The sequence below is a fragment of the Podarcis cretensis genome (assembly GCF_951804945.1).
Source record: "Podarcis cretensis genome assembly, chromosome: 17".
NCBI lineage: Eukaryota > Metazoa > Chordata > Lepidosauria > Squamata > Lacertidae > Podarcis > Podarcis cretensis.
In genome coordinates this window covers 6,745,055-6,771,736 of record NC_137187.1, presented here as the reverse complement: position 1 = coordinate 6,771,736, position 26,682 = coordinate 6,745,055, and the positions used below count along the sequence as shown (strand labels likewise).

The following is a 26,682-nucleotide window of genomic DNA, read 5'->3' as shown; positions in this document are numbered from 1 at the left end:
GTAGACAAAAAGGCAAGGAATAGTATTGTTGCAAAAGTCGGGTGTCTGCCCGTCTCTCTGCCGAGCCGTGGCAAAAGCCCATGGGGTCCCAGGCACCCAAAGAGAGTCTGTGTCCCTTTGGGGGATGGAAGACACTGTGGAGACTGCCGTTGCTTTAAGAAATATGATTTCTTTGCCTATTTGCACCTTCAGTCTGCATGGAGGAAATCCAGGTCGTACGGCATGGGCATTTCAAGAGGCAGCAGCACAGGCAGCCTTCAGCCAACCTGCCCTAAATGGACCTCAGCTCTTCTTCCTGCCTCTTCTTTCCAGCAACCCTTACTCCCAGATCAGACTCCCTTTTCCTGTCACCTCAAATATACACCCCGTCACCTTGTCAACCTTTCAAACCTCTGTCTCTGTTCACACTTCAGGGCAGGAGGGGAAGGAGTTATCTTGCACTGGCAACAAGCCCTCAGTGGCCCTCTATTCTAATGATGATGATGATGATGATGATGATGATAGGTAAAGGACCCCTGAATGGTTAAGTCCAGTCAAAGGCAACAATGAGGTTGCGGCGCTCATCTTGCTTTCAGGCTGTAGGAGCCGGCGTTTGTCCACAGACAGTTTTCCGGGTCATGTGGAGAGCATGACTCAACCGCTTCTGGCACAACAGAACACCGTGACAGAAACCAGAGCACATGGAAATGCCGTTTACCTTCCTGCCACAGTGGTATCTGTTTATCCACTTGCAGTGGTGTGCTTTCAAACTGCTAGGTTGGCAGGAGCTGGGACAGAGCAACGGAGCTCACCCCGTCATGGGGATTCGAACTGCCGACCTTCTGATCGGCAAGCCCAAGAGGCTCTGTGGTTTAGACCACAGTGCCACCCACGTCCCGTCTTCCCTTAATGACCCTAGCTTGGCCAGGTTACCCAGGAATTCAAAACCTATGAGAGGCAGGATCCAGGCACAGGTGGAAAACCGTGGTACCTGGTTGTTCATCTGTCAAACGGGCCTGTTTCGCACGAGAGCAGGTTGAGAGGCAATCCCCTAATGCGTGTGACCTTGATCACAAATCACCGACAGCAGGATAGTTGCATGTCCCACTGCGATCGCAGCTAGGCATCACAACAGGGGTGTAATTCAATTGTGGCGCAATGTGGATTTTGTTTTGGCTGCTTGCAGCCAGTAACCTGATTAAATGGAGCAGCCGTTGGTTCTGGCTTAAGACAACATCTGCCATTGCATGGAATTAAGCCCGTGACCCCTTCTCAAGACGGCGTACTTGGTCATTCCTTCATTCTGGCTCCCTGTGCCAACCACATACAGTAGTGGCACAATTGCAGGTAGCCATGTATGTCCAACAGGAATGTAAATCCCAAAGGCGCAAGGCAGAATAATGGCAAACCCACATTGCAGCACAGGTGGTTGTTTGAGCCGCACTTCTTGTTTTTAGTCAGACAGGATCATCTGAGTGGTGGCAACTGATGCCAAGCATTGTCCAGTGGAGGGTTGCAGGTAGAGGTTTCTGGCTCATAGCCTGGCACCCAAATCACAGCTTTCAAATGGGAGTGGAAAGTACAGCTGATTTGGACAATAGATATAGGACACAATATAGATTTTAACCTCTGGGGGAAACTCTGGAAAAGTGACTTGAAGTTTACAGCATGTTACTCTTTGAAGGAGAACTACTTGGAAATGATTTACAGCTGGAATTTAACTCCAAGTAGGCATGCTAAGAGGGACGCAGGTGGCGCTGTGGGTTAAAGCCTCAGCGCCTAGGACTTGCCGATCGAAAGGTCGGCGGTTCGAATCCCTGCGGCGGGGTGCGCTCCCGCTGCTCGGTCCCAGCGCCTGCCAACCTAGCAGTTCGAAAGCACCTCCGGGTGCAAGTAGATAAATAGGGACCGCTTACCAGCGGGAAGGTAAACGGCGTTTCCGTGTGCGACTCTGGCTCGCCAGAGCAGCGATGTCACGCTGGCCACGTGACCCGGAAGTGTCTCCGGACAGCGCTGGCCCCTGGCCTCTTAAGTGAGATGGGCGCACAACCCCAGAGTCTGTCAAGACTGGCCCGTACGGGCAGGGGTACCTTTACCTTTACCTTAGGCATGCTAAGATGTGTAAGACGGAATCAGACTAGCGCTGGAGATGCAAAGAGGTGGAGGGAATGTTCTTTCATATGTGGCAGACTTGTAAAAGGGAAAAAGAGTATTGGGGGAAAGATCCATAATGAATTGAAAAAAATGTTAAAAAGTACTTTCCCAAAAATAACAGAGTCCTTTCTGTTGGGGATAATTCAGACTGAAATTCCCAAGTGTCAAAAAAGTTTATGTATGCCACTACTGCGAGCTCCCGTTGCTCGGTCCCTGCTCCTGCCCACCTAGCAGTTTGAAAGCACGTCAAAGTGCAAGTAAATAAATAGGTATCGCTCCGGCGGCAAGGTAAACAGCGTTTCCGTGCACTGCTCTGGTTTGCCAGAAGCGGCTTAGTCATGCTGGCCACATGACCCGGAAGCTGTACGCCCGCTCCCACAGCCAATAAAGCGAGATGAGCGCCCCAACCCCAGAGTCGATCACGAATGGACCTAACGGTCAGGGGTCCCTTTACCGTTACCTTTACTGCGGCCCTTGTTTGGTTAGCCCCAAAATGGAAAACAAGCGAAGTTCCAAACAAAGAAGAGTGGCAACTTAAGTTGACGGAATATGCGCAGCTTGCAGAAGAAGAGAACAAGAAGAACATGCATTTAGAGAAGATTGGAAAATGTTTATTGAATATATTGGAAGTAATTGTGTACAGCTGAAAACACCGGCAGCATTAAGGTAAATTCAACAGCGTAAATACATTTTGATGGATGCAATAATGGAATACTGAATGGTATGGTTTTTGTAGAATATGCAGGGATTTATGATATGTGAAATGAACCATGGAAAGAGAAGGGAAGTCATAGATATCTTAAGGATGTAAAAATGAGTATTTTAAATTGTAAAACAGAAAATTTAATAAAAATTATATCCAAAAAAAGAAAGATAGTACAGCTGATTCCAGGTTTCAGGGCACTCCCAAAGCTATGCCTCCCAGTGGGACTGCTTGGTCAGTGTTTCTCAGGCTGCTGGCTGAATTGGTAGCAGCAGCCGAGTCTCAGATACCACAGCCATTTAAATTTCCCACAAAATGCCCTGGCGTTCCAGGGTTGCAGGGCACTGCGGGGAAACCAACTACATCTAGTGAGGAATTCTGCAGCACAGTTGCGGATGGAAGTGATTACTGCATGTACACATGTTTTGCAATTGCATGTTTCATTTCCAATTCAAACATTTATGTTAACTTGTATTGATATTTTCAGTTTTCCTTTGTGAACCAATTTAAAGTCACCTACCCGGTAACTGCATATAAATTTTGTTAGATAAATATCAAAAAACAAAAATTTAATGACCGCTGCTTTCCAGACTCAGCCGCTGCTGCCAGATAAACCCAAATTCAATATAAATTCAATAAATAATAATAATATGTTTTTTTGGGGGAGGGGAGCCATTGGGTTGTTGTTTCTATTTTTATTATGTATTTCGTGGTTTTGTATCTCGATTTTATTCTGCGAAGTGCCCTGAGGACACCCCCCCAAGGTATATAAATTCAATGAGGAGGAGGAGGAAGAGGAGGAAGAGGAAGAGGAGGAGGAGGAGGAGGAGGAGGAGGAGGAGGAAGAGGAGGAGGAGGAGGAGGAGGAGGAGGAGGAGGAGGAGGAGGAGGAGGAGGAACAACTGCGGAAATGTGCAAACAGGTGAGTGGGCCCTGCTGGAGCACACAGGACCCAGCAGCTGCCAAAAGGTGCCACTAGTTGGCACTGTCCCAGCAAGAGGTGAGTGTCATTTGCCACTCTTGTTTCTCTGCTGTGAACTTTCCCAGGAAAGGAGAGGCAAGTGCTTGGTAGGGAAGATGCAAGCTCCTCCCTTGCCTCTCCCAGTGTGAGACTTAAGAAGGACAATACAGAGAGAGTAGACCCAACCCCTTAGATTGATCATCATCTGCAAGTGCAGCTTTCTCCCAATTGAAGTGCAGAGTGTTTGAGAACCGGGACATTTGCAGAGAAACCAAAATGCTTGCTTGCAAAGCTATTGTACTGCCAACCTTACTGCATGCTTGTGAAACGAGGACCTCTTATAAACGCCATCTCCAACTCCTTGAAAGATTCCATCAACGGTTTCTCCAAAAAAACTTTACACATCACTTGGGAGACAGGCGAACTAACACCAGTGTACTGGAAGAAGCAAAGATCACCAGTGTCGAAGCAATGATTCTTCAACATCAACTTCGTTGGACTGGCCATGTTGTGCAGATGCCTGATGATCATCTTCCAAAGCAACTACTCTATTCCGAACTTAAAAATGGAAAGTGTAATGCTGGTAGTCAACAAAAGAGGTTTAAAGAACTCTTTTGAGGCAAATCTAAAAAAAATGTAGTATAAACACCGATGACTGGGAAACACTGGCCTGCGAACACTCCAATTGGAGAATAGCCGTTACCAAAGGTGTCATGGGCTTTGAAGACGCTCAAACTCAGGACGAAAGGGAGAAACGTGCTAAGAGGAAGGCATGCTTGGCAAATCCACACCGTGATCAACTCCCGACCGGAAACCAATGTCCCCACTGTGGAAGGACGTGTGGATCCAGAATTGGCCTCCACAGTCACTTACGGACTCCCTGTTAAGACCATGTTCATGGAAGACAATCTTACTCAGCTACGAGCGATCGCCAAAGAAGATGGATCATCAATGCTCAGGTTCAGAGAAGTTTCTCCTGATCTTCTCGCTGCTTGAAGGTTCCTGAGGGATTAGAGTGAAGTCATGCAAGTGCTTCGTCACTGCTCTGCACTTTATATGAGAAGTTTGAGGAAAGCAGCGGCGTCTAGGGAGTTCACACATTCACACATTGGCAATTAGCAGTTATCTATAATTCATCCTCACTCCTTCCTTTGGCAGAGGCTGGAAGCACTGCAGACGCAGAATCCTGAGCCCCTTGGGAGCAGCAGGTGGAGGAGCATCGATGGACAACACACATGCCAAAGAGAGATGTGACAATCTTTTCTGAGGTTAAGGGCTTCAGCGAGAGGTGCAGGTTTTAGGAGTTAAAGACAGAATTGGGATCCTCAGAAATCTTTTCTTCCCCGAGAACAAAAACACCAAATACCGCCCATCGTTAACGGTGAGATCTCATGCATGTTTACTCAGAAGTCAAATCTACTTTGCTCATTGGACTTACTCCCAGATAAGTACTCTGCCGATGGATAGAAAGGGCAATCCTATACTATACTTACCTGAGAGTAAGTCTCATTGAACTCATTGGTACTCACCCCTGGGCAGACATGTATAAGACTGTGCTCACATTCAAATTGTGAATCTATTTCATTCCATTAATTTTGTTCCACTTGGGGAGCAATCTGTGAAAATTTGTTAATATCTGTTGCTAGAAATTCAATTTCCAACCATGTGTGTGTGAGAGAGAGAGAGAGAGAGAAAGAGAGGTCACCCAGATAAGCTTTTTCTACGAAAACTCTTATGCTGAGTAATTTAATATAAATCAAATTGCAATAGCTGGTTGCTAGAAGGAATGGGAAGTTGATGTCACTGTTCTGTTCCATCTTGTAATCCCTTGAGAGCCATTTCCAGCTGATTTTCAGCCTGGCTTTTAGTTCAAAAAAAGGCAGCCTCTGTCGAGTCCAAATCAGCTGGCAAACCCATAAGCCAAGGCCAGCTCAGCCTGATCCCCCAATGTCATCCTGAGTCATGTTTATAATTTGGTGTTGAATACCATTTAAAAACTCCCTTCTCTGACTTATGAAACAGGCATCTCCTGCAGAACAGAATACAGCATCGAGCATCACACAGATCTGGTGTGCTATTATCAGAGAGAGGAAGGGATCATGTGATCTCAACAGTACTTACAGGGCAGGGAGTAGCTTATTAAAAATATGTGCCAGAGACACAAGAGGCATTGTTAATATCAGAATGGGAAGCTGAGCGAGATGAACTGGAAGTCCCCGCATAAATACAACACGGCCTTTAAACTTCAATCATGTGCTCTTGTTGAGGAGTGCACGCCAATCACTCTCTGAGAATAATACACCAAGAGAACTGTCTCCTTGGGGAAGAGCTTGTGGCTCAGTGATAGAAGAGGGGCCAGTTTGCAAGTGTTTGGCACCACTTCTGAGTGAATTGGACAACGTAAGATTTTTTGCGAAATTCTGACCCCGCCTGCAGGTTAGGGCTCCGAGGGCTGATTTTTTGGCCTACCGTAAAACGTGCTGTTTGCACTGCCAAACGTTGCAGGGGAGAATTTACAAGTGTTTGGCACCAATTTCGAGTGAATTGGACGACGTCAGATTTTTGGCAAATCCTGACCCCCGCGGGTTAGGGCGCCAGGGGCAGATTTTGTGGGGCGCCATGAAACATAGTATTGTCACCGCCAATCGTTGCAGAGGGCTTTTCTGGGTGTTTGGTGCCATATTGAAGAGAATCGGACGACGCTGGGTTTTGGGCAAATCCTTGCCTTATGAATCAGGGCGCCGGGAGCTCACTTTATGCCCTACTGTGAAACGTAGCGTTTATACCATCAAAGGTTGTAGGGGACCATTTGCAGGTGTTTGGCGCCATTTTCTAGTGAATTGGACAATGTTGGATTTTTGGCAAAATCCTGATTCTGCGGGTTAGGGCACCAAGGGCTGATTTTTTTTTGCCTTCCGTAAAACATGCTGTTTCCACCACCAAACATTGCAGAGGGCCATTTGTCAGTCTTTGACACCACTTTAGAGTGAATTGGACAGTGTCGGATTTTTGGCAAAAACCTGACCCTGTGGCGAGGGCGGATTTTGTGGGGCGGCGTGAAATGTCCCTGCTTCCAGTTGCCTCCCTCCTGAAGCTGCTTTTCCCTAGAAGAAGCAGCCATTGAGGTTTTATTGCATGCAGTCATATTTAACTTGCTGGTTTGCTCTCCACAGACCTTGTATCCAAGTAGTAGTAGCAGTAGTAATTTATTTATACCCTGCCCATCTGGCTGGGTTTCTGCTAAAGAAGCTTAGGATAGAGCTACATGGAGATGGAAGGAAGAGACAGCCCTGACCAGAGTAGAATGGCAAATACAGTTGATGGACTATGCCAAAAAGGCAACACTAACTGGGAAGCTCAGGAATCAAGAAAACAAGAAATTTTTAAAAAGAACAGGAAATGTTTATAATTTATATGCAAAATTATGGTAAACAGGTTAAAACATTAGCAGGATTTTAAATACACTTGTAATGTAACAGAATGTATAGATAACTTAAGAAGATGAAAAATTGGAGATATATTTATATGCAGTTGAAAATGGAATGGACCAGTGGAAGGGATGGGGGGGAGTCTGGAGTAATATTTTTTAATGTATGTTTATTTTCTCTTTCTTTTTCTCTTTTTGAAAATCACATTAAAACATTATTTTAAAAAAGATAAAGCTACATGCAGTAGCTCATACTGTATATCAAGGGGCTAGTCATTATTTTTGCTCTTGACAAATGCAATGTTGTAATTAAATGGGACAGGTGACCATTTCTATCCTTGTACAAGGTAATTAAAACATTTGTTTGGATGCAGTCACTATTTATCAGGTGAGATCCAGTCACACCTTAGTAAATTCAGCTTGCACAATTAAAGCTGATTTCAAGGTCTTGCGCAGCAAAACTGCTTCCCGGAAAGATCGGAGTTTGAATCACAGAGTTTTGAATGCCTTGAATCACAGGCTCTCCAAGAAGCAGAGGCTCCAGCCGGCAGGGGCGGGGCTTCCTGGGCGGGGCGGGGCCCCAGAGCACAGCCCCCACCTGCCACTGCTGGCCGGATGGAGGCTCCCACTTCTCGCTTGCTTGCAGTTGCTTCGTGCGGACGGAGCGGCGTAATTCAGGGTACCGTAATTCCCCGTCTCCTTTGCGCGCGCCGGCGGAAAAAGTTCCCCAGACCTCCGGCTCCTGGACGGCGGGACGTGGAGCAGGGAAAGCGCGCTCTGAGCATCATCACTCGGGCAGGTTTGGCGGCAGAGGTAAGCGTCCCGATCCTGCGCTTGAAATAAGCATGGAGGGGGATTTACCGGTAATCCCAGGGAAGCGAGCGCCGGGAGCGCAAGGCAAGTTTGCGCTTCTGGAATTGAGTCGCCCTGATGGAGAGGCGTCCGACGGGGCTCTTTCTCTTGGCCGAGGCTGCCCTTCGCCTCCTGCGATTGCCAGGGAAGGCAGGCAGAGGGCAGGGAGAGGTGACGATCGCGGCTCCGAGCTGCAGGGCGCGTTTACCTCCGGGTGCCAAGGGCTGCCGTGCCACCCCATTCCTTGCTTGGGGTGCTCCGCTGCTTTCTAGGGGGCGTTCAGTATCCCTACCCCTGGCGGAAAGTGGCAGGCGGCTCTCGCACCCTCCGCGTTCCTCTGTCCATCCTCTGCGAGGATGGATTGAAATGGTGCGTTTTAACTTTTGCGATCCGGCCACTCCCTGCCGATCTGAAATCGCTTCCTCCCTCCAGCCTCCTAATGTCGCCGGAGACTGAGTTTAAAGTAGGATAGCCCGATCGTAAGGCGCTTTGGTCAAAAATAACGCAACCCCCCCCCCCCAATATTTCTGTTGTGCTTTACTTTTGCCTTCCAACAAGCAAGCCCCAAATGGAGATACTGCGCTTGGAGTATCTTAGTGGCATCAGCGCAAAGTAGTAGATGCCACTGCTAGGAAGTCGATCCAGTTGCCGCGTTCCTAACCTAGCTTTGCTCCTAGCCTGGAACTTAGGGAGCGCCTTGGCGTTCTGCGTAATGATGCTGAAGTCAATGTAACCTGCAATTTTGCGCGTCTCCTTCACGATCTGCTTTGAAAACGCTAGCCTCCTGCTTCGTTTCTGTCGTTGTAACACAATACCAAACCCCTCTCAAAAAGGAGGCGGGGAAATCCTCAGGGTTCACTAGTATGGGGTATTGTATCCTATCCATATGATCTTACCGACGTCTCTTCTGGGTACGCGCTAGGAAAGCGCTCTGAGGATAAATAGCTGCCTTCATATTGGAGACATTTTGAGACATCTCTTATTATTATTTATTGACTTCATATACAGTGGTACCTCGGGTTAAGTACTTAATTCGTTCTGGAGGCCCGTACTTAACCTGAAACTGTTCTTAACCTGAAGCACCACTTTAGCTAATGGGGCCTCCTGCTGCCACTGCGCTGCCAGAGCACGATTTCTGTTCTTATCCTGAAACAAAGTTCTTAACCTGAAGCACTATTTCTGGGTTAGCGGAGTCTGTAACCTGAAGCGTATGTAACCCAAGGTACCACTGTACCGCCCTAGAGGGGACGCGAGTGGCGCTGTGGGTTAAACCACAGCGCCTAGGACATGCCAATCAGAAGGTTGGCGATTCGGATCCCTCGAGCTCTGCCAGGTGTAGATTTCCTCATTTCTCCATTACAGCAGTCTGAATCTGCAAAAATTCCCTCATCCACAGGATAGTTAAAAGGAGCTAGCTAGCGTGATCTGCTGGAAAGGGGGGGGGGGAGAACCAGATAGGTCCCTTGTGCCTTTAATTAGCTGTGTAAACTATTAGGCACAGCTATTAAAGGTACAAGGGGCGCGGGTGGCGCTGTAGGTTAGACCACAGAGCCTAGGACTTGCCGATCAGAAGGTTGGTGGTTCGAATCCCCGCGACGGGGTGAGCTCCCGTTGCTCGGTCCCTGCTCCTGCCAACCTAGCAGTTCAAAAGCACATCCAAGTGCAAGTAGATAAATAGGTACTACTCTGGCAGGAAGGTAAACGGTGTTTCCGTGCGCTGCTCTGGTTTGCCAGAAGCAGCTTAGTCATGCTGGCCACATGACCCGGAAGCTGTACGCCGGGTCCCTTGGCCAATAAAGCGAGATGAGCTCCGCAACCCCAGAGTCGGCCACAACTGGACCTAATGTTCAGGGATCCTTTTACCTTTACCTACCGCCCTAGACCCGGAGGTCTCAGGGCAGTTCACAGAATAAAATCAAAATATAAAAGCACAAAATACATAATCAAAATAAAAACAACAACCCAATAACTCCGCCCCCTCCAAAAAAAACAACAACCAGCAACAGTGAAAGAGTGTGAGATATTCAAGCCCCAATAGACAGTCTCTGCAGAAATGCCATCACTCCAAAGCAGATTGTTCTCGGCCAAAAAATATTTCCCACCAAGTATTAAATCGGGCTAAACACATAATGAACTGAGTAGCAATAATATAGGCCAGGCTATGTGCATATTACCCTCTCCTCTGGCTCCAGTGTGACACCACTGCCAGTGGTTGAAGCTCAGCACATGTGGCATGAGCCAACATCCATAGGTACTCTGTAGTTTTTTGAGAAATACTTCTGTCTGGTGCATTTTCCCTTAAACCAGCTTCCGTCCAGTTTGAAAATGGAAGCCGGAGTTAGGCTGAAGTGTGTACACTTCCGGCAGCCATTGCACATGCTCAGATGACAGTGCCAGTGAATAACTGGAGTTCGGTGCAGGGAAAACAAGTCAGGTAATGCATATCAGGTGAAGACACCCCCTGCCCTCTCTCTGGTCTGTACAGCAACTTAAAAAAATGGCTTGAAATGTAGCAGGGTGCGGAGGAAGCAACCTTGTTGCATTTCAAGCTGCTAATGTGTTCATAGATGAAGCATGAGCAACTGCTGATGGTTTTCCAGTCTTCAGTTGTTACCAGATGACTGTCAATTGAGCAGTCCTCCCAGCTTGTTTCCAGGGAGATGAGATGATTGTGGCTATTTAATGACCGTTTGTTCCTATTTGTTTGCAGGGAGGTTAGATGATGCTCGGTCAAAACAAGTGTTATCCCACACGTTCCTTTCTGCAAAAAAAGTCTGATATTTTGAGGGAGCGGGTTCATGTTGCAAGCACTGCCAATCAACAATAACTGCCCGGCCTGGATTTTCTGCTTTGTGACTGAATCCCACCCAAAAATTAGACTGGATGTGCCCACAGTTTGTGGGGAGACCATATAGCAGCAGCAGCAGCTGCTTGTTCAGCATTCATTCTGATGTGTCTGCAAGGAGGTTAAATGACAACTGCATCAAGCAACTGTGAACCCGTACCTTCAAGTGCATTTCCCTTTCGCCTGCCACAAGGGGCAACTCGTTTGATTTGGGGTGGGGGGCTGTTGCGGAAAAGCACAAAATCCCCTTTAACTTCGCAACCTTAATTTGCAAATCCCACCTGCAAAATCTCCTGGAGGTGCCGAGGATTGAAGCTGAGACCTTCTGTAGGCAAAGTCCTTCCTTTATAGAACTCCTGCTACTCAGGACTCCTGTTAAGGTGGGCCTGGTGAAAAAGTAAACAGTGCTCCTGTACCTTTCATAAGGTAAAGGGACCCCTGACCGTTAGGTCCAGTCGTGACCGACTCTGGGGTTGCGGCGCTCATCTCGCTTTATTGGCTGAGGGAGCCGGCGTACAGCTTCCAGGTCATGTGGCCAGCATGACTAAGCTGCTTCGGGTGAACCAGAGCAGCGCACAGAAACGCCGTTTACCTTCCTGCCGGAGTGGTACCTATTTATCTACTTGCACTTGACGTGCTTTTGAACTGCTAGGTTGGCAGGAGCAGGGACCGATGAACGGGAGCTCCCCCCGTCGCGGGGATTCAAACCACCAACCTTCTGATCGGCAAGTCCTAGGCTCTGTGGTCTAACCTACAGCGCCACCCACGCCCCTTGTACCTTTAATAGCTGTGCCTAAAAGTTTACACAGCTAATTAAAGGCACAAGGGACCTATCTGGTTCTCTCCCCCCCCCTTTCCAGCAGATCACGCTAGCTAGCTCCTTTTAACTATCCTGTGGATGAGGGAATTTTTGCAGATTCAGACTGCTGTAATGGAGAAATGAGGAAATCTACACCTGGCAGAGCTCGAGGGAGCTATACCTGGCACAACCCCTTCTACACAGGGGTTAAAGGTGCACAGCATCATCCCATTCTTGCATCTAAAGTTCCATGACCTCAGGACTGAACAGCTTGCAGAAATAGCAATCCAGGTGCAAATTTGAAAGTACAACTTGGTTGCGAATGCCTGGCTGTCAGCTGGGAACAAGAGCATGAAATATTCACAGGCTAATGATCGCCCTTTCCACAAAGAAGCACAGATCAGGCACTGCTTGGTTTTGTTTTTTAAAGTTTGGATGTTTAGTAAAAGCAGGATTTGACATCCTGCCTGTTTGTTAGGTAGGTGTGTGCTTGGCAGTTGTTGGGCCATTGTTTGGATGTGCATATATGTGCGCTGGGAGAAAGTTTGGCGTTAGTTTTTTTGTGCCACTAGCAATGTGAATTTAAAGCCCAACAAAAGCATTGCCAGCTTTTCTTTTCTTTTCTTCATTTTATTTGCTCTCCTCCCATTTCTCTCAACCGCCACCTGATATTTTATTTATCTAAAATAAAATTTATTAAGGTTTCTAGAGAAAAACATGAAACTTAATATCTTTTCCCTTTTTTAAACCAAACCAAGACTTTATTTAGATATAAGAAAATCATGAAGGTGGGAGGAGAAATAGAGAAATATATAAGAAAGAAGTTAAAAGAGAAATAGAAAAAAATACTTACTGCAAGAATAATAAATCAGGATAACAAACTTTTTATAAAATAATGGAAATGGTTTATTGAATATTTACAGATAAATTGCAAACAAATAAAAACATTGGCAGGATTATTGTAATAACCTGCAGTTTCACAAGTGTATATATTTGAAGTAGATAATTAAATGAGCAAATTAAATGAATTTGGATATGCAGAAGATATTAAAAAATAAATTTAAGGGACTGCAGAAAGATGGGGAAGGAAGTCAAACTTTGAAATGTTAGCAAACAAAGCATAGTTAAGGAAAAGTACTGTGTTGTTGTTGTTGTTGTTGTTGTTGTTTATACCCTGCCCATCTGGCTGGGTTTCTCCAGCCACTCTGGGCAACTTCCAGCATGCACAATGCCAAGCTATGCTTTAAACACATGCAATGTTCACGCACAATCCCAAGCTATGCTTTAAACACACGCAATGTTCACGCACAATCCCAAGCTATGCTTTAAACACACACACAATGTTCACGCACAATGCCAAGCTATGCTTTAAACACACACAATGTTCACACACAATGCCAAGCTATGCTTTAAACATATCGAGGTTTGCAAGCCAGCAACAAACCATGGCTTCAAATCATAGTTTGTTGACAGCAAACAAACTCTAGTTAAGCCGCTGGGCCAGGGCTCACAGATAATGCCAATCAATGGCTTAATAAACCCTGGTTTATCATGTGCAAACCAGGCCACTGAAGGTTTGTTTATTTAGCAAACTGTATACAGAGGTACCTCGGGTTACATATGCTTCAGGTTACATACGCTTCAGGTTACAGACTCCACTAACCCAAAAATAGTGTTTCAGGTTAAGGACTTTGCTTCAGGATATGAACAGAAATTGTGCTCCGGCGGCGTGGCAGCAGCAGGAGGCCCCATTAGCTAAAGTGGTGCTTCAGGTTAAGAACAGTTTCAGCTTAAGAACGGACCTCCAGAACAAATTAAGTACTTAACCCGTGGTACCACTGTATATATCTGGATTATAAATTGAAACTTTTAAGTGGTTTAGAGGAAGCCGTGTACTTTCAGTGCACACTGATTGAACTTTAAATGCATGGTGTGGATCTGCCTGCACTATTCGCCTTCCTCCATCCTATTTGGCTTCAAAACCATGATCAGCGGAAAACTATGGCTCCTTTAAATGATCAGTTGTGGTGGATGTGTTTCCTTTGAAGACAGTTCATTACTTCCATCCAAGGCAATATGCTTCTATAGGGAGGGGGGTGCCAGGGGATATTAGGGGAGTCTTTAGGGAAGGGATGGGGAGCCAGGAGCCCTCTAGGGGTTGGCGGATATGACTCCTCTTATCCCTTGGTCTCTGGAGAGCTGCCCATTCTCCATCTCTGCCTGAGGGTGTGTGTGTTATCAGTTCCTGTGGACAAGAAGAGTGAGGGTAAGAGCCTTGGCCAGCATCCAATTGGAACTGAATGTACACCCTTGAACAATTTCCCAGAACCCTTTGCACTGTGTGCGGATTGCGTAACAAACATGCAAGAATTCCTTGGCAGGCCAGCCAGTTGGAAGGGGTTCTCTGAAAAGCAGAAAGCTCGACAGCCACTTCTTAATAGGACATGTGCACAAAGACCATTCCATTGTACCTATCCAACCTCCCAAAATTTCAACATCTCTAGCTATGGTTTGACCCCTTTCCGTTTTAACAGTACAAATTCTACAAACACCCTCCATATCTCCTCAAAATAATTTCTCCTGTGTATTCCCCATCTTACCTTAATGGCACATGTTAATTTATCGTTAATAGCTATATCCCACACCTCTTTATACCATTCTTCCATTTTATATTCTACTTGCCTCTTCCACTTCCTGGCTATAATAATTTGTGCAACTGTCAATAAATTTGTGAGCAAGTTCTTCCTAGCCTGCGAACCTTCCACCCCTTCGTCAATTGATAATAATGTTACCTCTGGACTTTCAGTCAGCTTTAACCCGGTGGTTTCTGTTATCTCCTTAAACACCCTTTGCCAAAAAAATTGTACATATTTACACCCCCACCACATGTGAACGTAATTCCCTGTTTCCTGGCATCCCCTCCAATGTAACACCGAATATTCCTTGTTTATTTGATTTCATCTGACTGGTGTTAAAGAAGGCCAGTTTTTAATCACGTGGGTCTCTTGCCCTTTGTCCAAGCAGCTCTGGGTAGTGGATACAGGGAAGGTTCTTAGCTCTGTGGAGACTCCACTAAAAGGGTAAAGGGACCCCTGACCATTAGGTCCAGTCGTGGCCGACTCTGGGGTTGGGGCGCTCACCTCGCTTTACTGGCCGAGGGAGCCGGCGTACAGCTTCCGGGTCATGTGGCCAGCATGACTAAGCCGCTTCTGGCGAACCAGAGCAGCGCCAAAAAAAACGCTGTTTACCTTCCCACCACAGTGGTACCTATTTATCTACTTGCACTTGGATGTGCTTTTGAACTGCTAGGTTGGCAGGAGCAGGGACCGAGCAACAGAAGCTCACCCCATCGCGGGGATTTGAACCACCGACCTTCTGATCGGCAAGCCCTAGGCTCTGTGGTTTAACCCACAGCACCACCCGCGTCCCAACAGCGCTGTGAGACATTAATATTATATTAATGAATGAAATTTGTTTTTGTGTGTGCGTGGGGTGTGTGTGTGTGTTGGATCAGGTTAGCCATATTGATTTGTATGCTGTCGGTGGATTCTTGTTGTCTTGTTTGGCTGTGTATGTGATAAAGGGTAAACATATCGGGGTGAAGGCGTCTTCTATTTGTTCCCGTGTCTGTTTCAGATTATTGTTAGTTTTTCTAATAAGGCTGTTTCCCATACAATTTGATACCATTGGTCCATGCTTACTCCTGACAGGTCTCTCCAGTGTCTGGCTATGATGTTTCTAGCTGCTGAGAGTAGGTGGGTTATGAGCTCTTTGTGATGTGAGTGGGCATTATTACCTTGGAAGATGTTTAGTAGGGCCAGTTGTGAGGTGACTTCTAATACTTGCTTAGTTATTTTGCATATTTCTTGTATGATTGATGTCCAGAAGAGTTGGATTTTAGGACATACCCACCACATGTGCCTGTAGAGGTCCAGCGTTTTGATGAGGTTCCTAGGCGTATTAGTGTTAGTTTCCATGGTGTTAGGTACCAGCTGTAAGTGAGTTTCAGAGTGAGTTATTGTCTTTTCGCTGATATGGATTTAAAGGGAGGTTGAATCTCCTGGATTTTTCAGGTCCCACCATTCTATCCTGCGTACTCTTGCCACATAGAGTGCTTTCGTAGATAAACTATAAATAAATATAAGGTAAAGGGACCCCTGACCGTTAGGTCCAGTCACGGACAACACTGGGGTTGCGGTGCTCCCCTCACTTTATTGGCCGAGGGAGCCGGTGTGCAGCTTCCAGGTCATGTGGCCAGCATGACTAAGCCACTTCTGGTGAACCAGAGCAGCACACGGAAACGCCATTTACCTTCCCACCGGAGCGGTACCTATTTATCTACTTGCATTTTGATGTGCTTTCGAACTGCTAGGTTGGCAGGAGCAGGGACTGAGCAACGGGAGCTCATCCCGTCACGGGGATTCGAACCGCCGACCTTCTGACTGGCAAGTCCTAGGCTCTGTGGTTTAACCCACAGCGCCACCCGCGTCCCTATAAATAAATACAGTTCCCCCCAAAAAAAGTATTGATCCATGTTTGTTGTTGTTTGTAGCAAAGTAATGCAAGTTTCTCAGAGCTCCTGTTGGCTGCTTTAAGCTAGAAAGACCCAAGGTTACTGGCGCTGATGTTATAGGGTGCTAAATTGTTCTTTGTGGCTTACCTCTATATTAGCAAGGATTTTCAGAAGAAATGAAAGTTCCGGTAGATGCCGCAGTGTTTTTGGCAAATCAGCTTTTGGCTAAACCTGTGAGCCTGCTTTCAGTACCATCCCCACCCCATTACTAAGTGTGCAGTCTTTGATTGCTTGATTAATCAACTAGAGATTTATGGAATAACCAGTGGGGGGTCAGTTATAATAGGTGGACTATGTGTTTACATGTATTTCCATTTTCAAAGCTATTTTTGAAATCAAAAGGAATCAAAAAGGGAAATACTGACAATTACTCCGTCTAACAAACAGATGCCAAGAATGATGATTTTGCAAAAAATCATGCTTGGTTGAACAACTGAAAAGGTATCTTTATTCTGGTTTTGATGATGCACACATTTACTTAAGTTTAATTTGGATAAAAGGCAGGTGGTCCTCCACAAACACTTCTGAATACCTAGGCACTAAGATATCTGTGAACTCTCATTGATTCTCTGACCCTGTAGAAGGCTTCTGATCTTTAATGCTTTAATTTATTATTATTTGTTTTGTAGTTTGTGCATTGCTAAGCGTGTGCAAAGAACATTAACCATACTTTTTCTTTTTTTGTATTCCATTATTTCATTAAATAAAGAAAAATAAAAGGTGGCTGGTCAGTTGAGGACCCTAAGTGTTGCTGAATAAGTAACAGCCACTTCATATCTTAAAAACTGATATGTTTATGGTGACCATACACAAAGGAGGACAAGGGCTTTAAGAATTACAGTGGTGGCTCGCAAGACGAAAAGAATCCGTTCTGCGAGTCTCTTCGTCTTGCGGTTTTTTCGTCTTGCGAAGCAACCCTATTAGCGGCTTAGCGGATTAGCGCTATTAGCGGCTAAGCGGCTAAGCGGCTATTAGCGGCTAAGCGGCTAAGCGGCTATTAGCGGATTAGCGGCTTAGAAAAAGGGGGGGAAGCGAAAAAAATCGCAAGACTCGCAAGACGTTTTCGTCTTGCGAAGCAAGCCCATAGGGAAATTCGCCTTGCGAAGCGCCTCGAAAAACGGAAAACCCTTTCATCTAGCGGGTTTTTCGTCTTGCAAGGCATTCGTCTTGCGGGGCACCACTGTACGTAGAAGAGAGAATTTCAAAGGTGCCTTGGTTAAATCTCAAAACCTGTCCTCTCTTGCATTTGGCCACCCCTAGGTACAAAAGTGCACCTGAGCTTAAAAGGTAAAGGGACTCCTGACCATTAGGTCCAGTCATGGCCGACTCTGGGGTTGCGGTGCTCATCTCGCTTTATTGGCCGAGGGAGCCGGCGTACAGCTTCCGGGTCCTGTGGCTAGCATGACTAAGCCGCTTTGGGCGAAGCAGAGCAGTGCACGGAAACGCCGTTTACCTTCCCGCCAGAACGGTACCTATTTATCTACTTGCATTTAAATGCCAAAATATTCAGGCAACTTTGTCCATTCTGAGCATGCCAACTCCTGTTGTTCTTTTAATGGCATTTGATACAGCAGGCCTTTCCTGGCATTGTAGTAATCTTCAACTGTTAAATTTCTGAGTTTCGGTCTGCTGTTAAAGCAAAGCTGGAAAAGAGGTGGCGATGCCAGAATCTGCATCTTCCTCTTCCTTTCTAATTATTAAAAGGAATGCGTACCCTGCCTTGTCTCAGATCTGATAGAGATTTAATGCACTCTAATTATTCCTGAGGCAATTTCCTCTCATTTGTTCTGGTTTCTCTTTTCCTGCATTTCAGACTGGCAACAGCTATTCTCCCATATTCCTTTTGCAGAGCTTATGATAAAAGTATGCTCTGGCCAGCTGCTCCTGCAAAGGAGGGCAATCGCAGCTACTCTAAGCTGCAGAATCATGTGGGTTTGGTTCCCCTGCGACGCAACTGCTGGATCTTCCAGGGGTAGCTAGGAAGTGGGGTTGACATGCTATAATTGTTGTGTGTGCCTGCAAATAAAAACTGCTGTGGATACAAGGTGATGCAGGTTTCAAGGAGAATACCAGATAATTTGCACCACACATGCCATGAAACTAGGAGTGTCCAGTACCGTTGAGCTTGAATTGGGAACTGTTGCAGTGCAGCAGTTAGAGTTTAGACTAGGATCTGATTGGCCAGGATTCAAAGCCCCATTCTGCCTAACCTGCCTCACGGGGATGTTGTGATGATGAAATGGAGGGGGAGAACACTTTGAAGGAAAGGTGTGGCATAAAATACGCTGCAAGATCTAGACTTCCTTCATGCACACCGAAGGTGTAAATAGTTGAATAAACCATTTTTAATCTTATTTTTGAAATCGTTTTTATTTGATTTTACAAATGTGGATTTATAACAATGCCTAATACATATCCGTATATAGAGATTTATCTGAATCTCGAGACTTCCCACCAGCCCCTCCATGGGTCCTATTGTCAACATTTTCAACTGCATATTATTTCAAAATCTATATGTTATCCATAGTGCTTGTTACATTACAGTAGTCTGCTAGATAAATTATTTTTTAAAATCCCATTTTTCTTGAAGTTTTTGTCTTCTGGGTTTCTGAACTTCCTGGTCAGTTTAGCCATTTTGGCGTAGTCCATAAGATTAGTTTGCCATTCCTCTCTGGTAGGGACAAATAAACCATAATTCTTAAAGCTTTGACAGTCTCCAAAGGAACACAGACCCCGTGTGAGTGCCTGGAACCCCCAGGAATCTTGCACAGAATGGGGGTAGCACCTAATTTTTGTAGCAACCTGATGGACTGAGGGCCAAACTGCACATTAAGTTATTGGTGCTTACAAAAAAAGAACCAATTTCCAATACTCCATTTTTAGTACAAAGAAAATGCAGCCACTTTCCTATTCCGGGTGATGCCCTGAAAAACCCTGCAACTAGACTGAGATGTCCTCTAATCGTGATGAAGTTGATGACAGTCCTACAGTGCGATCAACCTCCCCTTTCTGTATTTGCCTGCTGGTTCATTCCACCACCACATCCTTCCCTGCTGCCCTGATATGGCGAAACTGACAAGCTGCAGAAACTCTTATCAGTTTCACTCATGTGTGGTTGCAATCTTGCCTCAAACTGCTATTCAGGCACAGTACGATTTAGCATCTGTTAGCACTGGATTCTGCCATTGGAATCCAGTATGAAGCATTTGGATTGATAAGATTTTTTTTTACTGACCAGCCTTTATTGAGATGCTACTGATGCTTTTACTGACGTTGCTATTATAGTATTGGTTTGTAGTATTGTATTGCTTCCTCAATGGAGCCGTAAAGGTAAAGGTAAAAAGGTAAAGGACACCTGAACGGTTAAGTCCAGTCAAAGGTGACTATGGAGTTGCGGCGCTCATCTCGCTTTCAGGCCGAGGGAGCCGGTGTTTGTCCACAGACAGCTTTCTGGGTCATGTGACCAGCATGACTAAACCACTTCTGGCTCAACACCATGATGGAAACCAGAGCACACGGAAACGCCATTTACCTTCCCGCCACAGCGGTTCATATTTATCTACTTGCACTGGCGTGCTTTCGAACTGCTAGGTTGGCAGGAACTGGGACAGAGCAACAGGAGCTCACCCCGTTGCAGGGATTCAAACTGTCGACCTTCCAATTGGCAAGCCCAAGAGGCTCGGTGGTTTAGACCACAGCGCCATCATCCCTATAATAGAGCAGTACCTTCTGCCTGATCTAGGCCTCCTCTTGACATCCTTTCAATTGTGCATTTGTGATAATTAATGCTCACGGGGGTAGCAGGGTGGTTATATACGTGGTCCTCTTTCAATACTGTTTGATTCTGCAAAAGCTTCGGGGTGGGCATACTGCTTTGTGCGTACCATGTCGCATTCAGCTGAAATCATGTAACTTTTCATACCACAAATGTTCCCTTGTTGAGAAGCTTCTATGTCCTGCTTTCACTGAGGTGCAGCAGAAGAGTGCAGTGGCGTGCCATGGATTGCTAGTACCCGGGGCCACATGGAGGGGTGTTTGGGAGGGAGGGAAATGGACAGAGTATGCATGCTTATTCAACTGCCTAAAGGCATCCACTTCACCCAGGAAATTGCAGCCACAGAGATGAGGAGTGATTTTGCTGTCTGGAGAGGTCACTTTCTGGTTCGCATGGAGAAGCCATTTTCAGTGGAGCCCTGCGACGGAAGCACACAGCTGTCTTGAGGCTGCACAAACAGTTGTCTTGAGGCCCTCACTAACAATTTTGCACATGGGGCAATTTCCCCTCCAGAAGGCAGTAACTGGGGAATGACGCAGGTGGTGCTGTGGTCTAAGCCACTGAGCCTCTTGGGCTTGCTGCCACAACAGAGTGAGCTCCTGTTGCTTTGTCCCAGCTCCTGCCAACCTAGCAGTTCAAAAGCATGCCAGTGTAAGTAGTTAAATGGGTAGGGAAGGTAAATGGCATTTCCGTGCGCTCTGGCTTCCGTCACAGTGTCTCGTTGTGCCAGAAGTGGTTTAGTCACCTGAAACTGTTCTTAACCTGAAGCACCACTTTAGCTAATGGGGCCTCCTGCTGCTGCCGTGCCGCTGGAGCACGATTTCTGTTCTCATCCTGAAGCAAAGTTGTTAACCCGAGGTAATATTTCTGGGTTAGTGGAGTCTGTAACCTGAGGCATATGTAACCTGAAGTGTATGTAACCCGAAGTACCACTGTACAAGTCATATGGTGTTTGAGATGGCAGTGAAGCATCCAGACAGGAATACTGGGGAGACAGTTGGAGATGCAGGACTTGAATGAGGAAGACAGTTTAAAAGTAGAGCAATAGAGGTGACTTGGGTGTTATCTGTGTGGCGCTGATGGTCTAAACCACTGAGCCTCTTGGGCTTGCCAATCGGAAGGTCGGCAGTTCGAATCCCCACAACGGGGTGAGCTCCTGTTGCTCTGTCCCAGCTCCTGCCAACCTAGCAGTTTGAAAGCACACCAGTGCAAGTAGATAAATAGGTACCACTGCGGCGGGAAAGTAAACAGCGTTTCTGTGCACTCTAGTTTCCGTCACGGTGTCCTGTTGCGCCAGAAGTGGTTTAGTCGTGCTGACCACATGACCCAGAAAGTTGTCTGTGGACAAACAGCAGCTCCCTCGGCCTGAAAGCGAGATGAGCACCGCAACCCCATAGTCACCTTTGACTGGACTTAACCGTCCAGGGGTCCTTTACCATCACAGAACCTCTAATAAAGGGGAATGGTGTGCAGGTGCTCCTGTCAGAAACCTACCACCCATCTTCTCTTTTTGCGCCGGTGACATGTTGTAGAATAAACCCACAAAAAAACACCAGAATGAAGTGAGCCCTACTTGAGGCTCAAACGCGACTTCTCCTGTTCCAGTGATGGACAAGGAGGAACACTGTGTTAAAAAACAACCTTCTCCTCAGTCGAGTTTGGGTTCACTTCCCCATGTCTCTGACAATGGGCTGACAAAGCCCTTCCTTAACTCCAGTAGTAAACCTGACGGCTAAGGGAGGACTGGCAGGCTTGGCTATTGATGGTAATCTTGCCAAGACTGGAACGGCTTGCCTGGGACAGTGCTCCCTTTGTGTTCTGCTTCACTGTGTCTGCCCACTGCAGCAATTTTTGCCGTGTTTTCATTCGTTGGGCGTCGTGGGTAGCCGGGAATGTTTGCAAACTCTCTGCAGGGATTTGAACGGAACAACGTTTTAGCAAATAAGTCTTGGATAGCAGTTCAAAAAGATGAAGGTTGTCAGCTGGCAGCATAACAGCTCTTCAAAAATCGAAAGGATTGTAGGTGGCATACATTGCATGCAGTATTTTATTGTGCTTTGCTTATTTTCCTGCCAGCTTCCCAAGCCCCCTGCATGGCTCTCGGAGCAGAATAAAACATCCAATTTCTGAGTCAAACTGCCTAGCTTTGGAGCATTTCCACCTTACATATCTGTACTGGCCTTGATTTGATGCCTTTTTGAAGACGCTTGAATAAATTTTCTCACCACTAATCTCCATGCCAGGAAAACCTTCACCTGCTGGATTTGTGTATGTCAAGCAACTATTAAATGCACACATGCAGAAACGAAAACCTGGCAACATTATTTTATAATAGCTTTATTCTTTATGGCAGGGGTGGGAAATCTGTAGATGTTGTTGGACTCCAGTTCCCATCAACCTCCAGCCGGCATAGCCAGTGGTCAGGGATGATGGAAGTTGTAGTCCATCAATATCTGGAGGACCACAGATTCCTAACTCCTGATATATGATGCTTATCTGCTTCCTTTTATTTATTTTAATCTGTTTTATAGACTGCCTATTTTTGTCAAGAAATAACGTCTCTAAGCAGTTTACAAAATAACAATAATGAAATAGCAATAATAAAATACAAATGAAATTGCATCCTGTCACTATCACAGTAAGATTCCAAATATGGGACCAAAATATTGAGCACTGCAACATCCAGGGATGTTTGTTGTGTTTTTAATATATTCTGATACATGTATTTTCCACTGTTGCAGGCCACCTTGAATGTGGTGAGGAGATTAGGATATACATTGTATTTTATTTTATGTTTATTTTTTAAAAAAGCAACAAGAAATGTAGGAGGCTGCCTTGCACAGAAGTGATCCATTAGTCCACCTAGCTCATTAAACCCCTTTGGGCTCCAGGCAAAAATATTCCTCTTCAACCAGGCCTTTGGCCAATTAACATCCAATACCCTTTCAAATAGGGACTCGGGTGGCGCTGTGGGTTAAACCACAGAGTCTAGGACTTGCTGATCAGAAGGTCGGCGGTTCGAATCCCCACAGTGGTGTGAGCTCCTGTTGTTCGGTCCCTGCTCCTGCCCACCTAGCAGTTCGAAAGCACGTCAAAGTGCAAGTAGATAAGTAGGTACCGCTCCAGCAGGAAGGTAAACGGCATTTCCGTGCGCTGCTCTGGTTCACCAGAAGCGGCTTAGTCATGCTGGCCACATGAACCGGAAGCTGTATGCCAGCTCCCACGGCCAGTAAAGCAAGATGAGCGGCGCAACCCCAGAGTCGGCCACGACTGGACCTAATGGTCAGGGGTCCCTTTACCTTTTTATCCTTTCAAATGTGTTGTGGGAGGGGGTTATTGGTTTGTTTTTGTTCTTCTTTTTATTATGTGCGTTGTGATTCTTCTCTGGCATTTTTATGTTGTGAATCACCTTGAGAACTGCAAATGAAGGGATGTATACAAATTTAAATAATAATAATAATAATAAATAATAATAATAATAGCTTGCAGAATCACAGACTTGTAAGGGACCACAGGGGTCATCTTCTAATCCAAATGAATCTTTCACCCAACATGGGACTCGAACCCACAAGCCTGAGATTAAGAGTCTCATGCTCTGCCAACCAAGCAATCCCTCAGGGCTAATATTGTTTGCAGAGTGGGGGGTGCAGGGGGGTCGGTCGCACCGGGCGCAACATCTGGGGGGCGCACTCGCAGCTCTCTGCCCCTGCTAAAATCCACGGGTTAGGGGGCGCAAATTACTTGCCTTGCCCCGGGTGCTGACAACCCACGCTACGCCACTGATTGTTTGCGACCACTAGCAGTGGTTCTCCGGGATTTGGGGTAGGGGAGATTCCCAGCCCTACATGGAGATCCCAGGGAATAAACCTGGGACCTTCTGCATGCAAATCCACGGGAGTGAGTCCTATTTGCTGCTGCCCAGCTTTTGCAAGACTTTTTTAGCGGCAGCTAAAAAAGCCAGTGCAATTCTGGGCTGCATCAATAGGAGTATAGCATCTAGATTAAGGGAAGTAATAGTGCCACTGTATTCTGCTCTGGTCAGACCTCACCTGGAGTACTGTGTCCAGTTCTGGGCACCACAGTTCAAGAAGGACACTGACAAACTGGAACGTGTCCAGAGGAGGGCAACCAAAATGGTCAAAGGCCTGGAAACGATGCCTTATGAGGAACGGCTAAGGGAGCTGGGCATGTTTAGCCTGGAGAAGAGGAGGTTAAGGGGTGATATGATAGCCATGTTCAAATATATAAAAGGATGTCACATAGAGGAGGGAGAAAGGTTGTTTTCTGCTGCTCCAGAGAAGCGGACACGGAGCAATGGTTCCAAACTACAAGAAAGAAGATTCCACCTAAAGATTAGGAAGAACTTCCTGACAGTAAGAGCTGTTTGACAGTGGAATTTGCTGCCAAGGAGTGTGGTGGAGTCTCCTTCTTTGGAGGTCTTTAAGCAGAGGCTTGACAACCATATGTCAGGAGTGCTCTGATGGTGTTTCCTGCTTGGCAGGGGGATGGACTAGATGGCCCTTGTGGTCTCTTCCAACTCTATGATTCTATGATTCTATGATTCAATAACAACACTGGGCTCATGGGTCACCATGAGCAGCCATGCGCCCTGGCCCTGTGAGCCCAGCACTGCTTTTGCGAGTGGCACTGGGCTTGCAAGGAGGGTGCCGTCAACTGTTGCACCCTTCTTATGGTGCCCTCCAGTTGGAGGGCAGCTGAGATGTATTCAACAAGTCTACTCCCTGGCCCCTCCCTACGCCTGCAATAAAGCAACAGAATAAATCACGGGTCAGCAAACTTTTTCAGCAGGAGGCCGGTCCACTGTGGGGGGCGGGGCGGACTATATTTGTGGGGGACCGGACTAATTTTTTTTTGGGGGGGGGGGAATGAACGAATTCCTATGCCCCACAAATAACCCAGAGATGCATTTTAAATAAAAGCACACATTCTACTCATGTAAAAACACGCTGATTCCCAGACCATCCATGGGCCGGATTGAGAAGGTGATTGGGTCAGATCTGGGCCAGCTCATCCGGCCCCTGGGCCTTAGTTTGCCTATCCATGGAATAAATCCTTTCTCGCACAGAAGGGCCTTCAGACTCCCTCTAACAGAAGAGGCTCCCTCTAACAGAAGTGAAGGAAGGCGTCTCATCGTGTTTTGCCAATTCCTCCTTTCTCTACAGCCTCGCCACACTGCTCTGGAAAGGGAAGATTTCCAGCGGGCCACAGGGGAAATGGGTGGAAATTGCTTTCATTAGTCAGTGCCAGGAGCGCACGGCCTTTCCATGGAGAGAACTCCACTCTCGGGATCTTTATTTATTTTTATTTGAAACGTACTTAGCCTGCTTTTAAGGATCAAAAACCATTTCAAAGCAGCTTAGGATGGAATGCAGTAGAATACAGCTACAGATAATTGATAATCGAGCCAATGCAACCAATCAAATAAACCATTGATAAAAAAACACACCCAGCTATAATAAAACCACAAACGTTTTAGCTCCAAAGCACTACAGTGTGATACAAAACTGCCACCAAAACTTGGAGGAGTGGGAACAATGGGGTCTTTGGGGCTTTCCTAATACCTGAATGGAAGGGACCTGTTGGAATTATTATTATTTATTTATTTATTATTCATACCCCACCCATCTCGCTGGTTTTCCCAGCCACTCTGGGCAGCTCCCGACAGAATATTTAAAACATCAAACATTAAAAACTTCCCTAAACATGGCTGCCTTCAGATGTCTTCTAAAAGTCAGATAGTTGTTTATTTCCTTGACATCTGATGGGAGGGTGTTTCACAGGACAGGTGCCACTACTGAGAAGGCCCTCTACCTGGTTCCCTGTAACCTCATTTCTTACAGTGAGCAAACCGGCAGGAGGCCCTCCGTGCTGGACCTCAGTGTCCAGGCCGAATGATGGGGGTGAAGACGCTCCTTCAGGTATACTGGGCCGAGGCTGTTTCGGACTTTAAAGGTCAGCACCAACACTTCGAATTATGCTCGGAAACATACTGAGAGCCAATGTAGGTCTTTCAGGAGTGGTGCTAAATTGTCTCAGTGGCCATTCCTAGTCTCGCTGCCGCATTCTGGATTAATTGTAGTTTCCGGGTCACCTTCAAAGGTAGCTCCACGTAGAATGCATTGCAGTAGTCCAAGCGGGAGATAACTAGAGCATGCACTACTCTGGTAACTGATTTCCAAGACATAGGGCCACTGCAGGAAACATCCTCATCCTTAAATTCATCATCTTAAATCTCGGATCCAATCTCATATGTATGTAACACCCTGGTTAGCATATGCTTAAAAGGAGGGGAGGGGAGAAACAGGATCTTATGGTGTGGAAAAAAATATGCCCGTTCTTTAGCATGGCTTCCACAGCCCATGTGAGTTCTTCAGATTAGGAAAACTTGTCAGGCTCTCTTCTCACTTTGCATAACACATTTTGCCATCTTGACAACTTATGTAATTCTGGGACTGCTAGTCATGGCAAGGGACAAGGACCTGTATAGGGCACATAGGCACCAACTCTATAGGACTGTGGTGTCTTCAGCCCCAGCCAAAGTCTGTTGGGATGGGGCTGAGCCTCACCAGCAAATCTTGAGGGGCAGGGTCTGG

At 46.3% G+C, this 26,682-nt stretch overlaps 1 protein-coding gene and 1 long non-coding RNA gene across 3 annotated transcripts in view; one reads left to right on the top strand and one right to left on the bottom strand.

The window, feature by feature from the left end:
- Positions 1-26,682, bottom strand: part of LOC307206659 — a 306,611-nt gene that overhangs the window by 233,067 nt on the left and 46,862 nt on the right. The gene's annotated exons all lie outside the window — the stretch shown is intronic.
- FRMPD1 (FERM and PDZ domain containing 1) overlaps positions 7,604-26,682 on the top strand; it is an 84,044-nt gene continuing 64,965 nt past the window's right edge. For both annotated transcript variants that reach the window (XM_079959131.1, XM_079959130.1), the window contains exon 1: positions 7,604-8,037. The gene's annotated coding sequence lies outside the window, so the exon portion shown is untranslated. The remainder of the gene's footprint in view (positions 8,038-26,682) is intronic.